This window comes from Rhinolophus sinicus, linkage group LG03 (assembly GCF_036562045.2).
Source record: "Rhinolophus sinicus isolate RSC01 linkage group LG03, ASM3656204v1, whole genome shotgun sequence".
Taxonomy (NCBI): Eukaryota; Metazoa; Chordata; class Mammalia; order Chiroptera; family Rhinolophidae; genus Rhinolophus; species Rhinolophus sinicus.
In genome coordinates this window covers 50742240-50755677 of record NC_133753.1, presented here as the reverse complement: position 1 = coordinate 50755677, position 13438 = coordinate 50742240, and the positions used below count along the sequence as shown (strand labels likewise).

Here is a 13438-nt window from a genome sequence, read left to right as displayed (position 1 = left end):
ATAGATTAGTAGTTTTTTAATGTAATAGTATGAAAAGTTTTATTGATACAGTTTCAGTTTCCACATTGCAACTAACCTTTACAAAATTACACTTACTAAGTTTTGACATAGTATCAAGGAAGAATAATATCCACATTTACCTGAAAAGGTTATTAAAAATATTTGGCCTTTTTCCAACTACATACTCGTGTGGAGCTGGATTTTCTTAATAGATTGAATACAGAAGCAGGTAGAAGAATCTGGTTTTCTTCTATTAAGCCAGGCATTAAAGAGGTTTGTAAAAATGTATTACAGTGCCAGTCTTCTTAATTTGGGGGGAAAACATATTCATAAATGTTACTTATATTAGAATGTAATAGGTTTACTATTGCTATTTTTAAATAATACATTTTTAAGCACTTATCAAGTTTATTTTCTCATACTGTATCAGTAACTATAACCCGGGTACTAAAAGCTATTTGGGTTCCTCAGTTATTTTTAAGAGTAGAAAGGGGTTCACAAGTCATAAAGTTTTTTTGACTGCTTATGGAAAAGGAGTTCACACTTCTCTCTTCATCCTCTCTCCTAGTATAGTTGTATCACAATTTTAGATTTTCTTAAATAGCAATTCAGCTTGTATTTATTGAAAGCCAGCTATGTGTTCTAAGCTCTGGGGCACATAGTGCTAATGAAAACAAAGACTTGGCTCTAATGGGAAAACAAGTAAATTTTACAGATGGTGATTATGGAACTAGCTGAACTGGAAAAAGAAGATAACAGGGTGGGATTAGTTTTTAAATATAAGGTGGTCAGGAATGATTAAGGAAACATTTGAGCGTAGACCTAAAGGAAGTGAAGGAGAGAGCCTTGTGGATATCTGGGGGACAAGCATTCTGGGCAGACTGAGTAAAAAGCCCAGAAGTTGCGGCTGGAGTGGAGTAGATGGAAACGGTAGTCTCTGGGGACAAAGGTGACAAGGACTTATGGCTTTCCGTTTAAGGAAATATTCTTGTATTAATTTTGATAACTTGTTAGTTAATTTTTCCTTCGTTCTCTTTTTGGAGTTGTCAATCAGCTGATAGGATTTTGTTGCTATCTCTTACTAACTATTAGCTCCTTTTTTTTTTGGTAGATTAAATAATTTTTTCCTTAATTATCAATTTAGTGGGGATTGCAAGGAAATTTGAGATAGAGATATGTGTATAAGTTACCATGTTTAAACACGATGTGAACTTTTGCTTTTGATCAATATAACAATTTTACCAGAAACAAGTTATATTATTGATAGGAACTGGGCCCTCTTCCCAACTTTTACTGATAAAATCATATTTATATATGTGACTAAATGCATTTTTCATACATTTGGTGAAAAGATTCACTTTACAAAGCCTAAGTCTACTTTAACAGCTATGTTTTTTAATACAAAGTAGTCTTATGTGAAGTAAGTGATACAAGATTTTTATAGAACATCTACAGAATGTAATTTAGTTTCGTGGATTAGATTGTATTTTCTATGCAATCACATTTCTTTAAAGAACTATGTATAATACTGGATAAAACTGGCCATTTTGTTTTCATAACCATCTTTCTGCTGTCATTCCTCTGATAATACCTTTATTCTTACTCTCCACTTGAGGAAATCTTACTTTTAAGGAACAGCTCTTAAACCTCTGTGAGGTTTCTCCTCCAGAATCAGTAGCTCTTCCATTTCCCCATAGTATTTAGTCCTTTTCTTATTAACCTCATAGTTATTACATTTTATTAGAACTTGAGCGTTCTCCCACTGTGGTGGCTACGTTCTGAAAATCTCCCTGGTAAATAGAAGAAATTGTGGTTGAGTAATGTGATAATCTTATGTAAAAATAAAATCATGGGAACTGAAGTCGTGAATGAACACTTGAATGCTCTATACATTTAGTTTTTAAAAAGAGAGATAAAAGCCAGCATCTTATATAACAATTAAGATCCAGATGTTTGTGTCAGACCTTAGGCAAGTCTCTAAACTTCCATAATCCTTAGTTCCCTGGAGATCCTCCTTTATGGTGAAGACAAAACGAAATAAAAACATGGTACATAGTTCCTTACAGGCCCTAACTAATCTGGCCCTTGACCACCTCTGATCCCATTGTCTACCATCTTTCTCTCCCACTCCCTTCTTTCTGTTCTTTGCACATTAGACCTCTTCGTGCCACGTGATCTTCCTGTTTCCTTTGCCAGGAAAGCTCTTCCTCTAGAACTGCGTGGCTTGGCTGACTGGTGGCTGGTTCCTTCTCGTGATTCAAGATTTGAGCTTGTTAGTAAGGAGGCTGTTGATGGTTAGCCTTTTCCATTTGTTTAATTTCCTTAATAGCACATATTTCTCTCTAAAATGATTTTGATTGATTGTCTACTTGTGCTTTGTTTGTCCTCATGTGAATGTAATTTGCAGTAGAGCAAGACTTTCTGTGTCCTGTTCCTGGCCGATCCCAGTGCCTAGAACAGTGCTCAGCTTATTAATAGGCTGTCAATAAATATTTATTGAATGAAAACAGTGAGTAATAAATGTTAGCTAATGTAGTGATACTGTATTTTCTAAAATAATAAGCTACTGTGGAATTAATTTCTGTTACCTGAGTGACACTTCCAGATCCTGCTCTGACCCCAGATGCATGGGATGGACAAAGTTGGGATAACCTAACTTGTATTGAGCCTGTTTGCCATAGCTGAGTTGGTCTTTCTGGAAACCTCTTCTTAGACTCTTGGACTTACTCATTTTATTCCAGTGTGAATCGGTATTTGTCCTCATAGATAGCAGTTCTGGATAGCAGTTCTAAGGCCTGGGCTTACTTTTCAGTCATCTTCTTTTACCTTGAGCAACCTTCAGTTTAAAAAATGTTTTCTTTTCTCTCTCATCATGTTTACTAACCTCAGTTGCCTCTTTTTCTGATTATGTAGAAGAACTCACTGATTATCTGGAAGAACTTAACCTGAAACCAAAATTCTGAAGATTGCCCAAAAAGTATACAAGTAAATGTGTGTAGCTGGACTTAACATGTATCACATTAGGGTTAGGATTACTATATGGATCTAGAATAAGAAATTTTGGGGGGCAGAATAGCATCATAACTATCTTCTTATTACCTTGAGCAGTGACTGGTAGCCGGAAAGAAGGGTTTGTTGAATAAAGTGGCTTACATTAGCATACAGGATAATAAACCCTTGGTTTCCCCAAACTAGTATCCTAGATTTGTTTGAACAGCTTGCTATTTTTGTTTCTTGCCACAAGGATTTTCACTTTGCTGTCTGAATACACAGATCCACGGAAGACAAAAATGTCAGTCAGAATAATCTTGGAAATCCCCTAAAGTTGCCTATAAAATATAAAACACAGACATACCATCTCTCAGAATTCAGTATACTCTGTTTTTCCTTTAGTATTGGAACAAATCACATTTCATTGTTAAACACCAGATGAAGTAGTAGTCTGTGTTTATGGTCCATATTGTAGGGAAAAGAAATTGATGCTAAACATTAGACTCTGACAGCACAGCAAGATGCTCATATCATGAGAGGCACATGGGAAGCGAGACAAGGGAACAGTAACATAATATAATTTTGTGTTCTTTCTGGGCTATTAATCATCGAGCAGAATAGCAAGTAGAATCTACATGATTTAAATTATTTTTTCTCGTCCTCATAGTTAAATTTGTATTATGGGTGTGCTCTCTATCCAGAGGTGTTCTCTCTGATCCCGTTTTTAGTATGCCTTACCTTTGAATCATTAAAATGTCAGTAACTCTTCCCGGTTTTTCTCTTATGACTCTTGTTCTCATTCTTTAGAACCTACTCTTTAGCTCATGTTCTCCAGGTTACATATTTTGACCTAAATCACACAGATAGACAGAGCAAAAACAACTTTTATCTAAAACTTGTTGGACTTCATTCAAGGAGAAATTGTTTCCTTGGGCAGTTTTGCTCACCACATTAGATCCTGCATTTTCAGGGCAGCTGCCATCTTTCCATACTAGTTTTCTGTTTTATTTTTATTTATTTTGTTACCACAACCTTGCTTTGGGTCTTTAACAACTCAGGATTTTGGTCTGATCTTCAAGAAGCTTACTCAAATACGAGACTAGCCTAGACAATTGAAGGCCTGTTTTTTAAAAAACAAAAAATTTGGAGGGCGAACTTTGTGGACTTTTTGCCCAGATGATTTCTTTTTTTTTTTTTGCCCAGGTGATTTCTAAATGCTAGTTGACTCTTCAGCTGTGAATCCAATAATAAAAGCCTTCATGTACTTACATTGTTTTGCTTCAAATTCATAACAACCCTTTGAGGTACTAAATATTTCCATTTTTCAGTTGAAGAAATTTAGGCACAGAATGGTTAGTATTTGCTAAAGACTCATAGCAGTGATGGGGTTGAAGGGATTTAAGTCAGTAGGTTCTTTTGTTTGTTTTTTAAAAAAATCTCAGATCTCTAATGGGATTTTTAAAAACTTTTTTATTGGGGAATAGTGCGTCCCTCCATGGCCTATCAGCTCCAAATCAAGTCGTTGTCCCTCAGTCTAGTTGTGGAGGGCGCAGCTCAGCTCCAAGGTCCGTTGCTGCTTTCAATCTTAGTTGCAGGGGGCGCAGCCCACCATCCCATGTGGGAATCAAACTGGCAATCCTGTTGTTCAGAGCTCGCGTTCTAACCCGCTGAGCCATCCAGCCACACCCATCAGTAGGTTTTGAGTTACTTGAGAAAGGAATTCCGAAATTTAGGGGCTTAACCACTCTAGTGCCTTTAAGGAAAATGGTAAGGTGTATTTTTATCTCTAAGTATGCATGGCCTTTGTCAAAACAGAGGGAAGGATGGTAGTGTTTTATTTGAATGGTGTGATTGGGGGGGACAAAATTTCTATGTGCTTTTTCTGTGTGTTCTAGATTTTCTGTTTGGAACGTATTTTAAAAATCAATTTAATTGTGGTATAATCTATATACAATATAAGCCACACATTTTACTGTACAGTATGAGTTTTGGCAAATCTATATATCCATGTAACCAGCACCCTAATCAGGACATAAAACATTCCATTCCATCACCCTAGAAAGTTCTTTCTTTCTCTTTTGCTACCAGTTATCCCAGGCATCCACTGATCTGATTTTTAGCATTATGGGTTAGTTTTGTTTGTTCTAGACTTCATATAAATAGGATTATATAGTATTAATTACTCTTTTGTGTCTAGGTTGTTTTGCTCTTCAAGTGTTTTCCCTATTGCATTTTATTTTTTATTTTTAAGTATAGTTGACATACAGTATTAGTTTCAGATGTACAACATAGTATCCGATACGAGTATATTCTGGATTCAGGTAGTGTGTGTGTGTTTCTAGACGGGGGTGCCAAAAACGTATACACATTTTAAGAAAGAAAAAACTATTAAAATTGTAATACTCAATATATACTGATAGCAAAAGATGAATGCAAGTCACGCTTGATTTCTGCAATTACAAGAGATGCTCAAAGTGGTTACTGTCTGCGTCCAGACGCTTCTGATTATGGCGAACTACTGTTTGAGTAACGCTGACCAAAAGTGTCCACTTGTATACAGTTTTTTGGCACCCCCGGTACATATAAATTATATATGTGTATATGTAATTTTCTTCCTATTTAACTCACTAGCTTGTCTTTTTGTTTTCTTAGTGGTATTTCTGAAGAGCAGAAGGTTAATTTTTGTATCTGGTGTGAGGTAGGGGTTGAGATTTTTTTCCACATAGCTTACCAGTTGTACTAAAACACCATTCGTTGAAAAGACTGTTCCTTCCCTATTATCTTGGCAGTCTTGTTGACAATCATTTGATGATATGTATGCATCTATTTCTGGACTCTCCAGTCTATTTTTATGCCAATAGCACCTTGTTTTGATATGGTTGAGTTTTAATCTATCATCTTGCTGTTTGTTTTTTATTTGTCCCATCTGTTCTGTTCCTGTTTTTTCCTTTTCCCTTTAGGCTTGAGGGTTGATTTTTTTTTTTTCTCTTCTTGTTTTGGACATTACATTTTATTTCCACTGTTGGCTTACTAGCTATTCTTACTTGTTTTATTTTTTTATCTTCTGTGATTGTTCTAGGGTTTACACTATGCATCTTGAACTTTCCAGAGTCTATCTACCTTCAAGGAATACAGACTTTTTTATGTATAAGAAACTTATAACAATCTACTTCTATTTATTTCCCTTCTGTGCTTTGTGTTATTGTCATACATCTTACTTTTCATGTTACTAGTTTTGGCGGTGCGGGGTGGATTTCTTTGTTCACGTTTTGGGGTTATATCTAGAGAATAATCCTTGTGAGCGTGAGTATTGCTGTGAGGGAAGATACTAGAACTCACTTTACTCCATTCTACTGTTACAAAAGCGACCAGATGGTGGTGATTTATGAAAAAAGTCTTTAAATTTTGATAAATTCAGACCAGAAAACTTTGATATTTGAGTGTGAAAAAAGATGGCTGTGTCATACACTGTTTTTATAGAGTTAGATCAAAATTACAACTCACAGCATTTGTGAGTAAATGTCTCTGAATATCATCCCGTTATTGACTTCAGCAAATTTTTTAGTGAAAAACATTTAAAAAAATTCTTCCCATATGTCTTTATTAGTATGTAAGGTAAATTTAGTGATAGTACTTTATATTTATTAAATTTTCATTTTTAAATGATTTTGCTAATAATTCTAAGCTTTCGTCTTCAGGTCCTGATTTTGTTATTCCGTTTACATGTCATCCCCTTTTCAGCTTTGTGTCATTTGAGAATATAGTGAACATTCCATCACGCCTTCATGTGAAATCATGCCTAAAAACAGATTTTGGAATGCATGTTGTAGGCTCATTTTTAATTATGTACCTCATTTTATATTGCTGATTATTCATTTCTAGAAATGTTTTGGGATTGATCTTTATTCTGTTTTAACTTTCAAGTATATTATAGCTTACAATTCTTCTCTCCCACTGAAGAGTAATGAAGTTGAGAGACTATATTGCCTGATGAGAGAGGTAGGGAGTTTAGTGTCAAGGTTAAAGGGGAACATAGGGCCTTAGTTCTTGTAATGCAGATTCCTCCCTCCATTATTAAATTGCAATGAATTCTGGGGGAAATTTTATAATTCTGTGAAACTTTGTCTAGTCGTTCATATACTGAAAAGTATACTGAAAAGTGTCCAAAGAAGTCATCTTATTTCCCCTTTCTGTTCCTAATAATAATTCTAGACAAATAGTTGTTTGAAGTGGAATGGCATCTTTGAACGTTATATGTTGCCTATCACAAGATCATATGTTGTCTTTCCGAAACTGATTTTATATGTTTGCAGGTGTGCTTCATTCAAAGAATCTCTGCCGTGGAAAATAGGGTAATTAAGTCTCATTTCTTCCCATTTTACTTTTTCCTTTTATTCTTTCTGAAAACCTTCCCTGGTATACCTTCTCCTTCAGAATTGAATTAAGTTCTACCCTAATTTGTTTCAATGCATACCTCTATCATAACACTTATTTGTATTTTAATTACCTACTGATATGTCTCCCTGACTGCTAGACTGTAACTTATTAAGGATAGGCCTCTATCTTATTCATCTTTGTATTTACAATATTTGGGACAATCTAACACATTTAAGATACTCAGGAAATGTTGATTGCATGGTATATTCGCTTGCTAGGGCTGTCATAACAAAATACAGACTGGGTGGCTGAAGCAACAGAAATCTGTTTTCTCATAATTCTGGAGATTAGTCCCAGAACAAGGTGGGGGCAGGTTCTCCTGAGGCCTCTCTCCTTGGTTTGCCACCTTCCTACTGTGTCCTCACACGGTCTTTTCTCTGCGTCTCTGTGTGTGTCCAGATCACCTCTTACAAAGGAGGGACACCAGTCAGGTTGGATCGGGCCCACTCATACGACCTCATTGAACCTTAATTATCTCATATATAGTCACACTCAGAGGTACTAAGGGTTAGGATTTCAATAGAAGAATTTTGAGGGGACAAGTTTGGTCCATAACATGTGGATACTTTGGTTTGGTATATGTTCCAGCTAATATGATTTCTTATGGTCCAACACTAAACCAGGGTCGTCAAAGTTGGGACCAAAGATTTCCTAGCTTGTATAGGAACAAGTGGCTTAATTCTAGTATTTTGTTCTAATTCCCATGTAGGTAATTGTAGTATTTAATGATTAAGACCCTGTAGCCTTTAGTTCTTTGAAGTACTACCTAGCTGTTCCCATTTAATAATAGGTTTTCCTTTCTTTACACTGTGTCACAAAAAAATTGATAAAACACACACACACATATACCTATACACTTGGGTACATGAATGTATGCTTTATGTACATATTGACTATTAATGATGATTGATGAACATTTTAATCCAAGAAACAATGTTTACTTGCCAAACTCCCAGTGGTAATTTGGAAAGGTGACACCATTCAGTAATTTCTCTATAGACATTCCATGAATTATACATAATTTCCTGAGGTATGCAGATAAAAGCCGTGCTCTCTCAGTGAAGTGACCAGATGGGTTCAGGCACCGTTTTTCCCCATGGTAGTTCTAGCTTTAGATTCCTACCCCCTCCCCCATACACTGCCCCCCCCCCCCCCCCCAGTAGTCCAGTGTAAGATTTTGCAGATATTATTGGCAGTAGCAAGGGGATGGTGAGGTTGGAGAGCAGAGTAAGATCCATGTCCCTCATTTGTCTCCTCCCTTTTCTAGGGATTGGAGGAAATTTGCAAGTACTACCGTAGTGCCCCCTTCCCTTAAAAAAGGAAGTAATAAAGCTTTTATTTTACAGTAGTTTTACATTTAGGGAAAAGTGGCAAAGATGGTACACAACAATTTCCATATACCCCTCCCTCAGTTTCCCCTGTTAACATTTACCTATTGTACATCTGTTATAACTAAGAAACTAGCCCTGGTACATTATTATTAGCTAAACTCCAGATATTATTTGAATGTAGTCTCCTCTGGGCTCACAGTTCCTCAGTCGTTCCTTGTTTTTCATGGTCCTAACACTTTTGAGGAGTACTCATCAGGTATTTTGTATGTCTCTCAATTTGGGTTCGCCTGGTGGTTTTCTCATTGGTTTGACTGGGGTGTGGGTTTCGGGGAAGGATACCCCAGAGATGAAGTGCCCTTGTTAGCAACATGGCTTGTGATTGATGATACTAACCTTGGTCACCTGGTCAAAGTAGTGTTTGCGAGGTTTCTCCACTGTAACTGGAACGTTCCTCTCCTTTTCCCCTTAGTCTGTTCTTTGGGAGCAAGTCACTTAAAAGGGGAACTAAGTCGTACCTCTTGGAGGGGTGTATCTACATACATTCTTTGGAATTCTTCTGTAAAGAATATTTGTCTCACTCCCACTTACTTATTCATTCAATTATTTATCTATATCACTATGGACTGATGGATATTTATTTTGGGGTAGGATCCAATACTTTGTTATTTATTTTGCTGCTACAATTGTCTAGCTTTGGCCATTAGGAGCTCTTTCAGTTTTGCTCCAGTGTCCCTTTGACATGTCCCTATCCTTTTGTTTTTTATGTTCTTTACTTTCTAGCACTACACAATGTTCCAGGCTGATCTTGTATTTTCCTTGCATACCACAGCCCTAGAATCAGCCATTTCTCCACGGAGCCCTGTTCCTTTTATTGAAGAATGGCATTAAAAATCAGAGTCTGGGTGCTGGGTCCTAGTGCCCTTTTTGCTTGACTCATCAACTCCCATGTAAAATGCCTGGAAAGTCTGAACCTGAATATTTGGATGAATGGTAAAGGGTTTTAGCATCACATATTTGTATCATAATACTTGGTAATATCTATGTGTATTTACTTTGTTTTCCACTGTGGAGTCATGAAAAGCAGCTTTTTAAAAGCATTTCTCAGTGTTTGGAAAGAAAAGTTAAGTTAGAAAGCTAGAAAATGTATGCTTGTTTTAGGGGCCAGCAAATAAGGAAAAGTCATTAGATTCTTCTATTTTACTCTGAACCTCAGAAAAAATGAACTCTTTGGATGCAAAAAGAAAGGGTGTCATCAGGTAACCTGCAAACAGGTGTATTTGAGAACTTCTGATAACAGGAATTGCAGACTTCCTAGAGCCTATTCCTATCATCATCATCATCATCGCTATCATTGATAATGTTAGTAGTATTTTGCCATAACTGCTTTGTTCCCTTCTTACTCTGTTTGCCATAAAGCTGGTTCTCGCTCTCTCTCTGTTTTAATCATAGAAGTCAGTTACAAATGGGCAAGTAAAGGAAGGGTGAGGGAGGTTGGAGCCTCTTTCCAATTGCTTTGGCTGGAATTTGGTTCCAAGTAATGGAAATTGGAACTTTTAAATGTATTTTTGCCTTTAAACTTTGTTAAACATTTTAGAAAATATAGATGGACCTGGATCTAGGAAAGAGTTTATTGCTAAATTCTCTTGTAAAACCTGATTTGAAATGGCAACTGCAGTGCTAAGAAAAGATTTTACTCTTCTCCTTGTCACAACAGTTGGAGGAGGAGCCAGTGATGGTAACAAGGTTTTCTGAACTTCCCAATTTCTTTTAAAAATTCTATAGCGCAGCCTTTATTTTCCTAGCTTTATTTAGCCTTAGGTTTTAGGATTGGCACCCACTAGAGACCAAAGTTTTTAAATAGCAAACCTGAACTTTTTTTTCCATTTCATTATTTTGCTTTATGAAGTTCTCAGAATAAAACAGGTAAGATAGAAGTCATCTGTTTTCCTCTTTATCATTTTGAAGAAGCTCTTTGCATATTCAAATGTAGGAATGTAGTTTTATATTTTGCAAGTATATTGTATAGTATTTTAAATTTTTATTCTCTTACCATTTTTATGAATATAAATGCAGTTTTTTTATACTATTGAAATTTTCATCTTCCTTTGTACATTTTCAATAAAAACTGAGATGATACTTGTTAGTCACAATTGGCATATTATCATTTAATCCTGGTAAGCAACTATTATTAATTAGTATAAATATGCCTAAAACATGATATATACATGTTTTCTTTCTTTTTTTTTTTAAACTGAGAGTTGTCTGCTGGATGGCTCAGAATTATGCTTCTCAATAGCAGCTTTATTCTGTGCTGTAGTACATTACCGTCCTGAGCATCTGCTCACATAAGTCATGTTATTTAATCTAGACAAACTGCTGACTTTTTAGGTATTGGGACAAATGCCTTAGTTCTTCTGTCTCTTAATTGTCATTAAGTGCTATCTGTTATGCCTGGAATCTAGACAACAAAGCTTATTAGAATTATGTAAAAATAAATAGTCTCTGAGTGTTGAAGTGCATTGAACTGACAATTATTTTGACCCTTCAGAGAAGCATTTTCCCTTAAGCTGTGTTCCCAAGAGTTGAAGTTGCTAGAAATCTGACTTCCAAATAAATGCAGTAGTTATTACTGCCTTATAGAAAGAAAAGGGGAGTTATTTGAGCTAGGGAATTATAAGTAACTGAATTATGAAAGATACCGTATTTCAACATAAATATTAGCTTGTGTGACAGTATAAGGTTTAAGGCCAAGTGTGATACCCGCAAAAAACAGCATTCATTCCAAAATGGCTTAGTTCTGTAGTGTTCTGCAATTTGTGGTTCTAGCTCACGTGTTGAGCGTTGCTCTGAAGAAATGTTGAAGGCTTCAGGGCATATTTTGGCCCAACTCTGATCAATTCTGGAGATGTAGCCCTGGTTTAGGAAATCAGCTCCCCCACCCTCCCATTCCCTTTCTTCCTTCCTTCCATGCTGAGAAAGTAGGTACAAGAGAATATGAAGTTATGTTAATCAATTTAACAGCTGATTATAGTGGCTTTTGGTTGGGCAGCATAAAGTTTACAGTTTAAGTTCTTTTTTGAGTAAAGGGATGCCTTTTTTTTTTTTTTTTTTTTAAGATTTTATTGGGGAAGGGGAACAGGACTTGATTGGGGAACAGTGTGTACTTCCAGGACTTTTTCCAAGTCAAGTTGTTGTCCTTTCAGTCTTAGTTGTGGAGGGTGCAGTTCAGCTTCAAGTTGTTGTCCTTTCAGTCTTAGTTGTGGAGGGCGCAGCTCAGCTCCAGGTCCAGTTGCCGTTGCTAGTTGCAGGGGGCACAGCCCACCATCCCTTGCGAGACTCGAGGAATCGAACTGGCAGCCTTGTGGTTGAGAGCCCTCTGGCCCATGTGGGAATCAAACCGGCAGCCTTCAGAGTTAGGAGCGTGGAACCTCAACCGCCTGAGCCACCGGGCCGGCCCCCAAAGGGATGCTTTTTATCGAATATATTTTTCAGTACAGGGTGGCATATTTGATAGGAGGTGAATCCTGATATAAATTAAAAAGTTAAAGATTGGGTAAAGGGAAGGATGATGTTGGAGTTTGTTGTTGATAGCCTCTATTTTCTCTGAAGTTAAGAGGCAGCGTTAGTCATTTTCTTAAAATGAAAATATGTAAAAGGAGTAGAGAGGGCTTGAGGAAATAAATGTTTGGGTCTTTTACTCTGAGGAATGGGCAAATAGGTATAAGAAAGAATTGCCAGGTAGTTATTATTGGACTAGTAGAAGTAAAAAAAAAAAAAATCTTTTAATCAAGATGATTTAAAGGACATAGCAGCAGCCTAAAAACAATGGCAGGAGAATGGCATCCAAGGCTTGGCCTTCTCAGATTTTCTCCTCTCTCAGATTTTGTTACTGTTTCCTAGGGTTTTTTTTGTTTTTTGTTTTTGGTTTTTTTTTGGTTTTTTTTGCTGCCTTACTTACAGTACATACCCCCCATACTTTCAGCTATTTGTTCTCTATATTCAGAATTTCATTTTGATGGAAGTAGATAATTTATTGACTCTAGTGATTTTATTTTTCTCCAAGTCGGTAATGCTAAAATCTATATTTTCAGACCTGATGCTATTATAGGCGTATTTCCATCTTATTGTCTTACTATTATTTCAAAATCTAAAAATCCAAAAATGAATCCCTGCATTCTCTTTCCAGTTAACTTTATTTCCAACGATGAATTATGTTTCTTTCCAGATACCCAATCAGAAGGCCTCAGAATTGTCCTTGGGTTTTTTCTGTTTTCATATCTTATTTTTTTGTCTGAAATGACTCTCTTGTTCATCTCTCCTGCCTTGTACTTCGCTCTACCCTTCCCCCTCTAGATCCACCCTTTGCCTCCTATCACTCCAAACTTTCTCCCTGGTCTCTCTGACTGTCCCTCTATTCTATTCCTGTCGACAGCTGCTCAGTTAAATGTTCCTGAACTGTGTTAAGCAGAAACATCTGACTCCTCCCTTCTTTATGATTTGACTCAAGCTTATTTTCTCCCACAAAGAAAACAAAAAAGACACCCAACATAAGACTCCCGTTTCTTGCCATGTCTCTCAGCGTTGTTTAAAATGAAGGGTTTTCTTTGCCTACCATCACCTTGTGCATCCTTCATGGCTTGACATGGATGTCACCTTGTCTATAAAGCGTTTACCAGAAA

The 13438-nt window shown here is 36.5% G+C and overlaps 1 protein-coding gene across 9 annotated transcripts in view; it reads left to right on the top strand.

The window, feature by feature from the left end:
- Positions 1–13438, top strand: part of RNF111 (ring finger protein 111) — a 96861-nt gene that overhangs the window by 21241 nt on the left and 62182 nt on the right. The gene's annotated exons all lie outside the window — the stretch shown is intronic.